Raw genomic sequence first — 17836 nt, forward strand, 5'->3', positions numbered from 1 at the left:
GCAATAGGTGTCAGGGTTTTAGTATTCACTCAATAGTATTTTCGCTCTCGTAATATAGACCCTGAGACTAGCTAGGCCCAAACTATACCTCTGCATATCATAATACTGGTATAGCAAAGTACCGCTGCAGCCTGCTCTGTGAGCAATGAGGAGGAAACCACAGCACTGTATATGATGTGAGTCGATATGCATAATGCCCATGGACATATACAAAACTTTACATTTGTTTGATACTATATCAGTGCTGCTGGCAGACAGTACAGTGTAGGCCTACATCACAGGCACTATGCTGATGTATCTGTGTTTTGGTCTCATGTGATGCACAGAACATGACTATGCATAAATATCCTACAGGAGATACTGGTGTTTCCAAATATCAAAATGCACATCAGTCAGACTGTGAAATCATTATTTTCTGGTGAATTTAATGAAGCGTGAAGAGCGGAATGTACAAAATTGCACATCATACTGTATTATGCACAACTTTAGAAATGCAAGGCAAAGGGAGTGAAATAAAAATATGCAAAGTACAAATATTAAAAAATATCTACCATTTGTTTACATCATCGCTATAAAAACAAACCAAGACAGATCTACTTCACAACAGAGAGCAACAGGAAATACAATAAAAAATCAAACTAAGCATAAAAGACCTCCACAAATATAATTCAAAAACTGCAAGAAAGATGTGGTCAAGCTAGAGTCTTCACTGTGTAATAATTTAAACCTCATGTAGTAGAGGCCCACAGAATATATTCAAATGATCCCTTAAGGACACAATGTTTCAGCTACATGGCTACTGAATGATAACTTTTTAAGTCTTTATGGGTATGTTCAAGCCAATAAAGCCAAATCCAACTAGCTGCAGAAATGTATGGTATATACAGGGAGCAGGAGTCGAGATGGCTGCCCCCTGCAAAATATGCATTTTTTCCTTTCTTTGATCTTTTTAGCTTTGTTTGCTCTTTTGAGATTACACCTCTCAACTCTCCAAATTTTCACTGACTATCCAGAATCTTGCCTCAAAATTTTGGTCTATTCCTCATAAAATGTGTGGTTTTCTGGCACATCACTGGGATGATCTGAGGAATTAAATCACTAAATAAAGATATACATTTCAGCTTCAGACTTCATACCCTTTAGAAAATGTATTTTAACACAAGCCCTGTTATTCTAGCTATTTTCTAATTTTATAAGAGCAATATTTAAAATGTGGCCCTATTTTTGGGCCTCTGTCCCCCGATTATGTCAGGCTTTGTCCAGATTTCTGGGGCTAAAAGGTTGAGAGGTATGCTACATACAATCCTGAAGAGGAAGTTGCTCTTGGCCCATGCTGACATAATGACATTATTGCTATCACATGGCATATCTTAAACAACACTTTTAAGCTGGACAGTACATGTATTAAGTAAACTTACCATAACAGTAGATGTTTGAAGGCTGGAAATTACAGTTGCATAAGTATCCTTACTATAACATCAGATGTTTGAATAATCACTGCTACAGTAGCCTTAGCTATATAGATTTTATCTTGCTAAAGATATAACTGCCAGCCTGCTTCCAAGTTTATGGGCACCTTCCACATCCCCAATCCTTTAGTCAGCTGATACAGAACTAAAGGAAAAAGAAAGAGTGTTTTGAGTGCCAAGCACTTCAGGGCTTTCATGCCAACTAAGAGGGGGAGATTAGAAGACAGAAAAGATCAATTCTAGAAAAATAAAAGTCCTTATTCTGGCAACAGCAGCAACATACAAAAATAAGAGGGAGTGACTACTGCAGCAGAGATCATTCAAACACCTACTATTACAGTAAGTTTATTTACACAGCTATACAATGTTCATCATTTGATCCCTACAGTAGCCTTAGCGCTATGTGTAGACCACCAAAGCTTATACTAACTAATAAGAGGAAGGATGACGGTCCAAGAGCCCATGGAGAATGGACCTACCAGAGCCTGCTCTAGACTTAGAGAAGAAATCTAATTTGTAGTACTTTGTAAAAGTATGTACAGAGGACAGAGTTGTTACTTCTAGAACACGTCTAGAATACAAACCTTTCCAAAAAGCCACAAATGAAGTCAAAGATCTGCTAGAGTGAGCCTTGATCCTGTCTGGAATTGCCTTATTGCAGTGGGTATAATATAATGTAATACCATGAGACAACCATTTAAAGATAGTTTGTTTTGACACAGGTTGTCCTTTTTTCTGTTAGGATAACATCAGTTATCTGTGGACATCCAGAGTACAGAGAGTACATTTGTGGAAATGAGATAAGGTTGACCTGCCACAGCAGCTTGCATCTCAGTTACTCTTTGCGCAGAAGTCAGAGCTGTCAGCAAAACTCTTTTCCATGTTAAGAACCTCAAAACAGCCTAATGGGCTGGTTTAAATGGAGAAAGAGTTTTTTTTTCTAAAACAAAGTTAAAATTCCAAGGAGGAGAAACATCTTTAACAGAAGGCTTGGTACATAACATACCTTTCAAAAACATTTTCTCATTAGAATGCAGTGAAAGAGAATGATCCATAGGCCGACATGCTGAAATGGTTGACAAATGAATCTTGATAGATGAGTAAGAAAGGCTAGGGGAGAATAATTCACATAAATATTGCAGAACCAGAGAAATGCTAGCCTTAAAAGGGTCTTGGTTTTTATCTTGGCACCAACTAGAAATTATTTTCTGTTTGCTAATATGTGATTTCTTAGTAGCAGGTTTTTGTGCCTCCTTTAAAACCCAATGCACATCTTCAGAAAATAGGTATATGAAAGGTATTAAGATCCTATTATCCAATGTATCAATCACCCCTCTGTTGTGTCTGAGGTTGGTTCAGTGTGTGAGAAAAGCTTGTGGTAATTGCTCTTGGCCATTTCCAAAAGAAGGAAGAACCACTACTACCTGAGCCAGGAGGGAGTCCCTACATTGATCATTGGATAGTCCTTCAGAATACCCTGGATTTTAGTGTAAAGGGTGGAAAAGCATAGCAGAAAATTCCTGTCCATTAAAATGAGAAAGCATCTATTTTTCAGGCCTTCTTGCATGGAGTCTTGGAGCAGATTTTTTCAATAGATTTTTTTTGTGATTGGAGGTGTTAATATAGCTAGATCAATTCCGGGAAGATCTCTTGATTCAGTTTCCATTTATCAAGTTCTGTCCTGGTTATGCCCAGTATGTCTGCCAGAAAAGTTGCTCTGACAGAGTGTAAGATGCCTATAGAGTAAGTTTGTGCTGAAAAGCTATATCACTGGCTATTGTTGCTAGTCTGTACACAGGGAAAAATGCGTTTCCTCCATTTGTTTATGTACCACATTACTATGGTGTTGTCTGTAACTACTCGTAATGGTCCTGGGGCCAATAGATGATTGAGAGAGTTGAGGGCATTTATTACTGCAACATGTCTTTTACATTTATATGTTTTGGTCAGTCTGTTTTGTTTCTAAGGCCCTATACTTTTACTCCCATAGACAATGCTCCCCATGTACAGTCTGAGGCATATGTTGTTTCAGTCTGTTATGGAGCTGGAAAGGAAACTGGAAACCTGGATTCAAATAAAACTGTCTTTTTTACTAAAGAAGTTCCCTTTTCATTAATCCCAAAACAGGTTGATGTTGGGATCATACTCATTTTAGACACTACTGAAATTTTCTCATGTGGAGTCTGGCTAGAGGAATCATGAAAACATACCTCTCAACTGTCCACATTTCTCCCTCATATGTTTGGCTTGTTCCTCATAAAATGTGTGGTTTTCTGTGGAAACATACCACTAAGTAATAACCTGTATTTGAGTTTCAGTCTTCAGATCCTTCAGAAAATGTGTTAACACAAATCCTGTTATTCTAGCAACTTTCAAAACGCAATATTTAATATCTGTCCCCCCATTATTTTTGGCTTTGCCAATATTTCTTGCTCTAAAAAATTGAGAGGTATGTATGAAAATCATGGATACTATGAATCCTAGTATTCTGAGAAATTCCCTTGCTCAGGCTTTGTTTTGAGTGCACAAGCTCAGGAACAGATCTAGATATTGAACTATTTGTTTCCCTGTAGGAAGAAAGCTCTTTGAACTGAGGTATCTAGAAGACTCCCCAATGGAAAAAAAACTGTGAGAAGGAGTCAAGCAAAACTTTGGATGTTCTCTTGAAATCCCAGTCTATGCAGGATATCTAAACCCAAATGACATATTCCTGACACTTTGAAAAAGACTGCATAGATAAGCAAGACATCTAAATAAGGAAAAAAATGTGAATACATTGCAGTCAGAATTACGCAATCCCTGGAACTAGAAATGTTGAGAATACCCTTGGAGCAGTGGATGAAGGAAATGTGTGTATTGTTGTATATGTTGTGATGATGTCAGATACTGTCAGCTGTGCCAGGAAGAGTAAGGCAATACATGTGTAACATATGCCAGCACAGCTAGCTGGAGTTTTGTAAAGAATTATATGCCATTTGAATATCAAACTGATTTGTGCAGATGCTTCTTTTAAAATTGTTTTTGTAAAGTTTGTCCAGAAGGACCCAATGAAATAGACATGTATGCCATACTGTATTGTTGTAGCTAATGAAATGTATATATTTTAACAGAGGATACTGGAAGGGAAGGTGTTAAGCTTAGCCCAGCTAACCTTAAGAAAATAGCCTGAAATTAAATGAATTGGTTTAGGCCATAAAGATTTTATCTCACAGGTCTGAATGCAGCTAGAGATGCAATGTCTGTGAAAACCCTAGGCTGGCATCCTGCTCTGTTGTCCTTAGTGGTTAGCTAATTACTACTTTGGGGTGCCAGAGAATGGCTTGTTAGTTTCTGCAGGAAGTGTGGAAGTGTTGGACTTGTTTTGCAGTTTACATATGCTGTAATTAACCTTAGCTAAAGTTCTATGTATGCATTGTGACACATCAGTGCCAGATCCTGTCTCATTTTCTAGTGAGAGAGTAGTGTGGGAACCACAGGGTCAGGTGACCAGATGTGATGTTATTCTGTAACCAACACTGAAATTGTATTTGAATACTAGTGAGAGATATGAGGTGTGCATTCTGTTTTTGGCCCTGACATGACAATCATCCACATTCATCTTGCCTTCCTTTAGTAAGTAACTTCAGTCAGTCAGGAAAAATATAGTGAGATTAGCTAAATGTAGTTTTTCCTGTATCTGTCTTTCCATCTTTTTTTTTTCCCTTGATTAAAACTCTGGTGTTTATTCGAAACAGATATTCAGTATTTTCATCTTTTTTGATTATTAAATATTTCTAAACCTTTAATTGTGGCTGGTCTTTTAGAAATCATTTAACTTTTGAAAGTACTTGCATTTCTTTAATGGCACTGTGGCTCCACATTCCTGAAAGTCTTGCTGCTTGGTTAAATGCTACCATTTATATAAGTATTAATTCTAATAAGTGTAATTGGGTATCCTGGTAAGACCTTTAAATTAGCTGGCTTTTGGTATTCTGGTGGCAGCAGATCTACCTTATAGTCTGGGTGGAGCTGGCAGAGTGGGTAAGCTGTGCCAGCCTTTCCCAAGTGGGTTTGTGTGTGAAAATCAAATCTCAAAGAGATTGTATGTGACAGCTACTTTGAACAGGGACACTGAGAGCACTGATTTCATAGAAAGGGTGGTGGCGGACATGTCTTGGAACACCTGGCTAAGGACACAACTCTATAGTGGTCAGCAAGGAGTCTTATTTGGAGCCTGGATAGAAAGCCCAGCCCCAGAACTGGAGAGTTAATTCCCTGTGTGCTCTTAAGGGAAATTGCACTTGGTGCAGAGAGCTGCATCTGAAAATAGTGTGTGCTTCTATTTTTCTCACAGTGAATGCTCTCCACCCATGTCAGTGGTTAGGATTGAGGCTCCTTGATCACTGTCCCAAAGGAGGGATATCACATATGTAAATGCAGCCTGTTTATTATTGTAAAATACTCCTACAGAAATTAAACCACATATCTACTTTTATGAAACTTAAATTATTTTTCTCTAAATTTTTTGCAATTTTTGTAATTTTACTGGAACTTTTCTCACCAGGCCTCCATTGAAGATGGGCCTGAGTATCCAGCTGGACCAGACTGGTACACAAAAGGAAATAAATAAATAAACAAAAAAAAACAAACCCAAAAAGCAATGCAGAGAACTGACAAGTGTAATCCAGACATAGAAAATCCTAAGAAACATTTGAAATCTGGTGCTATAGGAATGTAATGATAAGCATCTTTTAAATCTAAGGTCACTAAAACCTTGCATAGAGAATGAGAGGTAACAGGTCATGAGGAGAAAAACATTATGAACTTTGGAACATGCACAAAATGGTTTAGAAAGGAAATATTAAGGACTGATCTTCAAGAGGCTTCTTTCTCTGGTACCAGAAATATTCTTGAAAGAAAGCCTTCTCCTTTTTCACAGCTTCTACTACCCTGATTAAGTAGATGCTGAATAAAAAGTAGAAAAAAGGGCCTTAATCTGGTGGATGGGGGGAACCCCCCTGGAATGGAGGGAGAGATTTCCACTGTATCCTTGATAAATTGCTATTAGAACCCATTTGTCTGTTTCAGAAATGGAGGTCCAGATGTGGGGGAAAGAATTATAGGTTTGCTGGGAAGGGAAGGATGGAATTGTGTAGAGTCATTCAGATTTGATAGACATGCCTTGTTTCTGGAAGGGTTCCTCCTCTCTTTTTGGAGCTTCCTTGTCATTGCTTTTCGTAGGGGAAACAGGCTGGCTATCAAGCAAGTTACATGCTGCAATAAGTACTTCCTCCAATGCTGAAAGAACAGGAGGAACTTGTGTAGGTTCAGGAAATTCTAGTTGTAATAAATCACGATATTTCTTTAATGGCAGTGGAATTTCATTATTTTCCCATTGAAACAATTGATTTGTTCTGAATATGGTTTCAGAAAAAGAACCACTCCAAGTGACTATCAGAAGAGAGAATATACTCAAAATAAGACTAAGAAGCCTGAGGAAAGACAAATTAAAGTTATGTACTCACCATAACTAGGCATCTGTGTTATCCATTTTCATTATTCCTCAATGTATGGGTTACAGATCCAACCTCAGATCTGACTCAGCTGCATTCTACAGACTTCAGCTTCAACTCTTGAGCGCCTCTCTCTACCCTTAATGCCCTAGTCCATCCCCAATACCTCAGATTGAGCTTGCTGCATTAAAAGTCTCTGTATATAAAAGCAGAAAAGAAGATAAATTAAACTAAGGCTGAAACCTGGAACTATAGGTTCCAAAGGTCCATCAGGTCACTCCAGAAGATGATAGGAAGGGGATGGAGGAAGTGGAGTTAAGGAAGAATTAAAATGAACAACACAGATGCCTAATTATGATGAGTACATAACTTTAATATCTGATGTTTCCCTTTTCATTCCTCCTCAATGTATGAGACAGAGTCCCAAGCTACATAAATCTTGGGTGGCCCTCATGGAAGGATATTCTGGAGAACTGCTGAACTGAAAGCAGCTCTGCAATTATGTCCAATTTGCAATGAGTAATAAAGGTATGAGTATTAGACCAAGTGGCTGCTGCACAAATATCAATGAACATTCTAAAACAGAAGGCAAATGAGGTGGCCATGGAGCTAGTTGAATGGGCTTTAGCTGGTTTTGGTAGAGAGAGGCCTTGTTGAGAATATATGCAGGAAATGCAATTAGTTATCAATGTGGCCAAGGTAACTTTAGAAACTGGAGAGCCAAGTCGACTAGGTGAAAAAGAGACACAAATATTTGGTCCATTTTTCTGAAATCTTTTGCTTTGTGTAAGTAGAAATATACTTGTCAATGGACATCTAAAAGTTATAGCGTGTATTCTCCCTTGTTCAACAAATTTGGAAAGAAAACTATGAATGGTTTGATTTATATTTGATTCAGAAGGCAGTTTTGGTAGAAAAGAAGGATTGGTTCTTAAGGTAACCCCGTCTTTATGAAAAACAATGTAAGGAGCTTCTGATGAAAGAGCCTGGAGTTCAGGAATCCTTTTAGCAGAAGTAATAGCAATTAAAAGGCTGTTTTCCAAGACAAGAATTTTAGGTCATATTTTTCTGAAGGTTCAAAGGGTTGTTGAGTTAAGCCTTGAAGTACTACTGTTAAATCCCAGTGAGGTAACAGATCTTTCACTGGGGGTCTAAGCAGAAAGTGCCCTTCAGAAAAGCCTTACATAATTTGGAAGCATTATCTCCTGAGTGAAAATGTGATATGGCTGCCAGCTATACTTTGTGTTAAAACTAACACCTTCTTTAAAATGAGATGCTAAAAACTTGAAGAACATGCAATAATAACATGCTAATGGGACTAATACTATAGATAACTGCCATGGAACGTAGGGCCTGAAGGACAAATCTGGTAGGAAGAGCAGGATGAGAAATAATTTGATGAACCTGAGACTTGAGTGTGCATATGCAATGGAGAGGTAAAGAAGCAATTTAACTTGTGTTTAGATGAGCACCAGTGAAGTCCAGGCTCTGTACTGGTAACAGTTTGGATTTGGAAATATACTGACTGTAATGCCTAGCGATTGGTAAAGCTGGAGCAAATACTCCCTGGACTGTTTGGAGAGGTGCATGGTTGTGGCAGCAAGAAGCCAGTTGTCTAGTTATGGAAACATTTGGAATCTTTGCAGTCTCAGATGTGCTGCTATCACTGCCATACACTTGATAAACACCCTGGGGGCTGTGTTGAGTCCAAAGGACAGGCCTCTGAACTAGTAGTGACAGACTCCCAACTGAAAGCACAAGTGTCTTCTGGAGCATCTGTTTATTTTGATGTAATAGTATGCATCCTGAAGGCTGACTGAGCACATCCAATCATCCTTGTGTAAAAGAGGTAGAATGAACTGAACAATGACCATTTGTAACTTTGATTTCCTCACATATTGGTTCCGATTGCTTAGATCCAAAATTGGTATCAGGTCCCCTGTCTTCCTTGACACTAAAAAGAACCTTGAGTAAGTTATGAATCCTCTCTGAACTGGTGGGACCTCCTGGATGACTCTTTTGTCCAGCAGCTTCTGTATTTCTTGAGCTGCAGCTGCTGTTTGACTGGGTGGAATGTTGGGAAGCTTTCATCTTTTGGATGTGGGCATTTGGGAAAATAGTATAAAGTAACCTCTGGATATTGTTTTAGCACCAAAGAATCTTTTGATATAGCAACCCAGGTGTCTGAGTGCAAGGACAAGCATCCCCAACTGCTTCCAGAGGTGGGCAGTCGGGCAGCACTTCAGGAACACTGAAAGGGTCTAGCTGGGAAGGAATCTCAGAAACCCTGATTTTGCAAGCCTCCTCTGCCAAGAGGACGCCATCTTCCATTTGAACTCCCTCCTCTGCCTCTGTGGGAGTTGTCTCCATGCAAATCCTGGAAAGATGTCTGTGATTTATGGAACCACATTTTCTTGCCTCTTCTTTGATTCCTTGAAAAGGGTTGCTGAGGGGTAGAAAAGTGAATCCCTAAGGTAGACAGAGTCTTTCCTTCCTGTTCACCACCGGAAAGTGTTTTTTTCACAGAAGGACCAAACAAGGATGTTCCATCAAAAGCAGCATTGATGAAAGAAGACTTGCAAGGCTCCACAAAATCATATAAACACATCCAGGCAAGTCTCCTTATGTCAATTGCTGAACCTGCAGCCCATGAGGTGCATTCTGTTGCATAACAAATCAACCTCATTGACACATTGGAAATAGATAACAGTGGCCAGCTGTGAAAATGATCTTTTGTAATCCTCTGCAGGCATAGACTCAGAGAGATTTTAAGGGTTCCTTGGTCAAATCCCTCTGCAGTCTCATAAAGTGCAGTAAATAGTTCATGGACCTCAAGGCAAAGGTCGCTGAAGCAAACATGCACTTTCCAAAACTGTCTAATGTCCTGGACCCTCTGTTAGGGGGATGGACAGGGGAGCTCTGTTCTGTAGCTCCTTCTTGGTGGCTGCCATCACAACCATTGCATCAACAGGTATTCCTTTGCTTCAATGGGGCTTATCTTTTGGATGAGCTAAAATTTTGTCTGGATGGTGTGGGATAGGTTCAACAGAATCCAGTTCCTTCCATACCCAGTGATAGAATATGTCAATGACCTCATCAACCAGGGGAGTCACCCAAGATGTAGATGGGCTAGCATCAAATGTCTCCAGAAATACTTACTCCTCAGGGGAAGGATTATCTGATGAGCAACTACCTTTCTGCTAAAGAATGTCCAAAATATCTCTAAATGAGACTTCCTCGGGTGATGATCTGGAGGACCCTTCCCCTTCATCAAAGTCAGTATCTTCAGTGAGAGATTCCAATGGGGAAGCTAGGTACCTCCTTTTGCACATTCTCTTTTGGCAGACTTCCTCAGCAGGATGCTCTGGGGTGATGTCAGAAGAGATGGGTAGTTCTTCCATGCAAACTGTCTGGATGTTAGATGGTAATGGGTAGTTTTGTATAGTAGGTCTAATGGGATCAGAACTTGGAACCATAGAGGGAAAGGGTGAAGGATCTGAGGATGTATGAGAGACTGGATCTCTTGAATGAGAGAACACCCTCTCCACAACCTCAAAGGCAGACAGACCAAGACAAGCCATGACCGGCCACACCAGAGCCAAGACTCCCAAAGATTGTCTGGATCTCTGCCTCCAGGAGGGATCTGGACCTGAGCTACCTAGTGCCAAGGCTCCAAGGGGTAAGAATGGATCCAACATCATCTGAGTAGATCCCAGCCCTACAGATCCGACGCTGACACTTTAGCTCTGAGACTGGTTACAATCCAAAGTAATAGGAGAAGAACTTGTCAGGGAAACTGCCGGGATCAAAGATATAATTCTCTTTGGCTCTGCCACCAGTATTCTCAGATCCTGAGACTACAAAACCGAAGGACAGATCAAAGCTGATACAACTGTATGGGTGGTGGCAGAAATGCTCATGGATCCAGTGGAGATGGAGACAGTATAACCCCATCTGGATCGGAGCTCTGAGGAGGTTTCTCATCATCCTTTCCATTTCATCTTCAGAGAGACTCCTGGAGAACCTGATAGATGAGGTGGTGGATTTAGGTCTGGAGTGCTTCCTTGGAGTTTGCTTGAAAGGAGAATGAAGCCGAGGAGAAATAAGGTTGATAACAAACTTGGTGATTGAGTTCAAAGCTTATGAGTAGAACCCAGGATTGGAGTCGATGATTTTGGATTCATGAGTTGAACAGAAGGACTGCATGAGATGACTGTCAGATCCAAAGGCTTAGAATCTTAAGTTTTTCTCTTGATCTCCATATTTTTTAGGAGGCTCTGGGGATGTAGTCGTCTTTGGAGACTCAGGAGGAGAGCATTTCCTGTGCTCTGATGGAGCCTTAGATGATTTGCTGGGGGGGTTCAGCCCCAAAGGAAGGAGAAGAGGAAGGGGATAGTAACCCTTTAAGACCTAATTTGTTCCATCTGTCTGAGACAACCCCAGAGTTAAATGCAGCATAAATGGTATAGTTCATACCCAGATATGCTGTCCCTAAACAGTACATGCACTCCCTGTGGGCATCTGAATTTGGAATTTTGTACCCACAGGAAGTGCTTTTTTTTAAACTCTGTAGGCTTCTCAGCCATAGGATTTAAACTATAAAGGAGAGTGGAAAGAAAGAAGAGATATAAGTTGTTTTTTTAATTACAGCAACAGTGAAGAGAACTACCAAAAATGGTAGTAAAGAATATCCTGTTAAAAAGGGTAAGAATATGACATAACGAAAGAAGGTAAAGGACTACCAACAATGGTACCTAAGAAATGACTTTACTAAACTAAGAGGGAGGAAATATCTAATTTAAAGAGAAAAAGTAGAGGTTTTCTAAGAAAAAAACACAATCAACCTGAAAAGGCCTGAAAATATGCTGCAAGAGAGGATCCACATCAGTGTAACATGGCAGCAAATGAGATCTGAGGTATCGGGGATGGACTAGGGCATTATGGGCAGATGGAGGAGCTTGAGAGTTGTATCTGAAGTCTGTAGAATGTGGCCAAGTCAGATCTGTAACCAATACATTGAGAAAGAATGAAAAGAACAACATCAGAACAGAAGTTGTCCTCTCACAATCGTTTTCCTGTGCAATGTCCTGTACATCTTCAGATGGTGAAGGATTCCTTTTTCTCTTACCAGAAACACTAGAACTGGTAGGGTCAAGAGCCTGAACTAAGTACTGAGCTAAGCCTAATAAATCTCTCCTGTCTGAATTAGCTGAGAGAGACGAAGATACTTTTTCCTTCTTTTTGACATGAATTTCTAAAGAAGCAGACCTACTTTTGACAGGCAAAAAACACAGTCATGTTAGGCAGGGAGGTATCCCCTGCTCATTTTTTCAAGTGTGAAAAAAATGTAGTTCAACTTTCCACATCAAGTATACCCTAACAGCCACAGGGACATCTCTAACGCTCAGTCCACTCCAGGTAAAAGTGGAATGGTTATTGGAACCAGAAATGGCTACAGCAGTTATCCATCTGTCGCTGAGGCAATTTAGTAGCCTGCTGATGGGCAAAGGCTGCTAGGAGATGTTTTTCTTTTTGTAACTTGAGGAAGGAAGAACCAAGGAACCAAGAAGTTGTTTCACAGTGTAGCCAAAAAATGCCTAAATCTCATAGAAGCAGGGCAGCAGTAATCAGTAAAACAGGCAAGCATTAAAATAAGTAAATTTTTCTGGCAAAAATTCAGTAAAAAGTATGTTATGCAGTTTCCTATTCCCCAAACATAAGTTAACAAACATTTAGCAGGAAAAAGTAAAAAGTGGCACTTCTAGTAAAAGGTGAGTAAAAGTCACAGAACAGTCTATAAAACCACTTTTCTCATATCTTAAAAGTAACACCTTACATAAAAAGTTAACTTTCTGTCAAAAAAATAAGATGTGGAAGTTTTTTCTTCTGAAGGGAACTTATTTGTTAAGTAATGGAAAAGCATTAGCTGACTGTTAGTTTTGAAAGCCTGAAAGATGAGTGCTCTTCAGTGGCAGGAAAACTCTGAAGGGCTTGGAGCCCAAACCACTCTTTTCAAGGTGGTTAATGGTTTAGGTGCATTTAAGGTGCCCTTAAGCTTTAAGCTTAGGAAGCTGACCGGCTGTTATATCCCCAGCAGGATGTAACCTATATAGCTAAGGATTGTGCAGCAATGATGAAATAAACATCACAGAAATCTATTCATCATCTATCAGATGGACGACAGTTGGTCACCAGAAGTAGCTCTTAGTTCCACCATGATGTCACATGCTTTCTTGTGTGCTCTGTCCTTTATTTAGGCAGCATATATGTGGTAGGATGCAATCATATTTCCACGGCCCACACAACATTCACATCTAGTGTGGTCTGTTCCCTGCATTACCCGGCTATAATTCATACCACACTTTTCGGCCATCTAACCTGGACCAGAACACCAAAGACAGAGGTATGTCCATATTCATTAAGGATATCCACACCACCAGGCTAGTTGCACAGCATAATGCATCTGAGGTTATCCAAGTGCAACTAACTCTGGGCAAAACTGCAATCCAAATTGTAGCTTGCTACAGATCCCCCAACATGTCCCAGGATTCCCACTCCTCTTTTTTTTGATATACTGGAAAATATTAGGGTTCAACCAAACACCCTAATAATGGGCGATTTCAACTGCCCCACCATCAACTAGGAAAACTACTCATGTACCAACTCCTTCATGCAATGCTTTCTGGAATTCATAAATTCCAAGGCCTTGGATCAACTTATCCACACCCCCACCAGGGGCAACAATATCCAACATGAGTGACCGGTGTTTCACACCTGAAATCAACTCCTGTCTGGTCAGATCCAACCATAAGTTAATCACCCTAGATATCCGCATCCCACCCCCATCCAACATTAAGGAAACCACGGTAAAAAATTTCTCCAAAGCCAACTTCATGCTTAAGACAGAAGTGGAAAACTTCATGACACCCATGTGGATGGACAATACAGACTGCTGAATCCTACACAAATGCACTCTATAAGCACTTACACAAGCGCATGGATTGTGCTATTCCAAACAGAATGAAGACGCTATCCTCCAAAAAAAGGAAACAAATCTGGTGGTCCCCTGCCATAAACAAACTCTACAACAGAAGGAAGAAACTGTTGCAAAAGAGAGTAAAATCCCATGAGTATAAGAGCTGTCTGGTCAGCCTCAGTAAGAAGCTGAGATCCCTTATAAAATCCTCCAAAGCTAGCTACAAAAACAAAATCACCACTGATTCTAAGGGCAACAACAAAGCATTCTGTAGCTATGTCAAGAATCTCAATGGCAACACCCAGATCTGCTCTGAGTTACAGCACAACGGCATGAAAATTACAGAACCAACTGATATTGCCAACATCCTGGCAGATGGGTTCAGTGCTAACTTTGACCCCCTCTCACCCCCTAAGGGGCCCTTATCTATACAGGAAGAATGCAGAGTCCCTGTAATCACATCTATGCAGGTAAAAGCTGCACTCTCTAAAACCAGAAACACAGCATCCATGGGACTGGACAACATCCCAGGCTGCATTTTACACGAACTTCAGAACGAACTGGCTCCCCACCTAAGCACCATGTTCAATCATAGTCTCACGTCAGGCTTTGTGCCCACTGAATGGCACACAGCAACAGTTATCCCACTTCACAAAGGGGGAGCCACCACTGATCCTGGGAACTATCACCCTATTAGCCTGACTAGCCTGGTCTGCAAGGCCATGGAACGTAGCATCATGGAACTCATAAACAAAGACATTGGTAACCTCTAAACTCTGGACCCCACCCAGTTCAGGTTTGTGAAAGGCAGGTCATGCCTTCTGAATCTGATCGACTTCTTTGAGGCAGTCACCAAAGCCATAGACGAGGGTAAGGTGGTTCACACAGCCTATCTTGACCTCGCCAAGGCTTTTGACACCATCCCCCATCCTGGAATTATAGCTAAACTCACTAAACTAGGTATAACTCCCTACATTACAAGATGGGTTGCCAACTGGCTTACTCACAGAACCCACATTGTAAAAGTTGCAGACTCCACATCTGACTTCAAACCAGTGACAAGTGGAGTAACACAGAGTTCAGCCCTGGGACCTCTCCTGTTTGGTATCTACTTCTCTGAACTACAGGCTAACACAGAAGGCCTCTGGCTAATGAAGTTCACAGATGACTGCAAACTAGGAGCCATGGTTAAGTCCCCAAATGATGTGGACATCCTACAGAAGGGCCTCACTGAGACAGATGCCTGGTGTCAGAGGCATGGCCTCAAGCTCAATGCCAAAAAGTGCATTGTCATCCCCTTTGGTAAAAACTCTGTACCCACGAACTACCACATAAACGGTAGTCTACTTAATGCCAAATGTGTGATAAGAGACCTTGTGATAAGAGACCTTGGGACCCAGGTGGACAGTAGTCTCTCCTTTGATAATTACATTGCCACAGTAGTCAGGAAATCCTTCTATGTGGCACACCTTATCACAAAGGGGTCATCTTTCAGGAAAAAAAGAGGTCATTGTTCCCCTCTACTCGGCATTCATTAGACTCATTATAGAGTACAATGCCCCTTTTGGAATGTACCTCACAAGACATCTGCAGCAGCTGGAAAGGCCACAGAAGCACCTCACAAATAGGATTACTGGCCTCAAACAGATGCCCTACACTGCCCGTCTCAAAAAACTCCAGCTTTACTCTGTAGCATATCGCCTATTCCAAGGAGATCTCTGCCTAACATATAAAGCTATGTTAAACCCAGAGCTGTTGGACATGCTACACCTTAAGAAATCCCAATCCTTCCGAGCTACATACTCTAGGGACCTAAACCTTGTCACCAAATAAACAGGACATGCTGGAGGGATAGATTCTTGTCCCAGAGAATTCCTATACTCTGGAACAAGCTACCCATCTATGTCAAGCAAAGTTCCTCATTAGCACTCTTCAAGAAAAATCTTGATGAGTGGATGCGAAATAGGAAATACACCCCGGGGATCACTTCTGCAGCTCTGCTCGAGAGGGGCACAGGAAATTAACTTTCTTGGGTGGTGTAAGCCAGGGAACCTTGTTGGCTAGGCTTACTTAGGCCCTTGGGCTGATAGCCTTGTACCTACCTATGAACCTATGTCTTGTTTGTTGCAATGCTGACCCAGAATAGGATAGTGTCAGCCAGAGCTGCATCATTTGGGATGGTTTACAGACATGAATGTACTGAAATACCATCAGGTCACTTTCTATTAACAAAGATGAACAGTGCAAACCAGTACTCATGCACTTTGCAGTATCTGTTCAATGGAAAATGATGCAACCATCAACATATACAAGTGAGAGAAAAGAGGCTTTTACATACAGATGGTGCTACATGATTTGCCTTCAATCCAAATCAGTATGGTCGTGACTTCAGCAAGAGTAAGCCTGACTTTGCATTATAGTAAATCTAAGTGTTATGGAAGTCAAATAACTACATCAGAATTTTTTTTGCCCATGTTTTAAAATGGCTAGGGCCTCTGTGTATACAACTGTATACATTTCAGACACGTGCATGATTATTATATTTGTATAAAAGGTAAACAGAAAGTATCAAACCATTGACGAGTCCTGTAGGACACCGAAAACTGAAGTGAGGAGGCATAGGGCATGGTCAACTTATATCTAGTGAGAAAGACTTACTAGTAGCTGCATAAACATTTTGTGCCAGTGTACTGCAGACCATATCAGGATAGCTTGACAATGATCAGGGTGTAGGCACCAAATCAAGGCCCTTCCTCAGGTAAAGAAATAATGCCAAATTTACATTGTGACCCATGTTTCTGATGATACTGTTAATTGATGCAGCACATATGGCCTCACCTTACATCACATTCCTGGCCAGGCTTCAGGATTGTCATCTGAGGATGTGTAATGGGATCCAGTTTTGCCTCATTTTTTCAGAATTCACTTGATCTGAGGGAAGAACCTACTGGTGGCCATGGTAATTTACAATCAGTGGTCAGAGAAGGCTCTAAAGTTAACAGAGATTAGACTGAAGATATGGAAGTTCACTAGACAATAGTAAGAGTTCAAGGAAATACTTATGGCACTAGCACCTGAAGAAAAGAAGGAAGTGGGCAGAGCTGAAGAAGAATGGCAGCATGTGTGAAGACTATACGACAGATATGTGGCCAAGCCAGGTGTGGAAAGAATCTACATTAGGAAAGCTGGTGGTGGAATGTAGAAGTCAAGGAAGTTATCAAAAGAAAGCAGTGCAGGAAACGTGGGAGATAGAAAAGACCAGCTAAGCTAAGAAGGAATACTGGTTGGTTAACAAAGAAGCTAACAGAGCAGTTGCAATAGCAAAGAAAAAGGCATCAAAAGCACTTTACCAGCTTCAGGAAAGTGACTCAGCAGATGGTACGAATAAACTCTATCAGGTTGTAAGGCAAAGATAGAAAGAAAAAGAACACAGTCATTAAAACCATCCATATATTATGCCAGCAACATTTTACTGACCACTCCACAGGACATCAAAGTAATATGGAAGGAGTATGCTTAGCAACTGCTGCACGAAGAACTCTTTTTAGACCCGGCAAAAGGAATAACACACACACACACACACAGACACACATAGACACACGCACACGGGGACACACATAGACACAGACACACACACAGACACAGACACAGACACACACAGACACACACACACACAGACACAGACACACACACACACACACACAGACACACACACAGACACACACACACACACACACACACACACACACACACACACACACACACACACACACACACACACACACACACACACACACACACACACACACACACACCTCCCTTAAGAAGTAAGAACTAATGAAAATCAAGTAAAGGAAAGCATCAGGCTCAGATGAAGTCACAGCAGATATGAGCAGGAT

The sequence above is a fragment of the Protopterus annectens genome, chromosome 16.part0 (genome assembly GCF_019279795.1).
Source record: "Protopterus annectens isolate FY-2018-M chromosome 16.part0, PAN1.0, whole genome shotgun sequence".
NCBI lineage: Eukaryota > Metazoa > Chordata > Ceratodontiformes > Protopteridae > Protopterus > Protopterus annectens.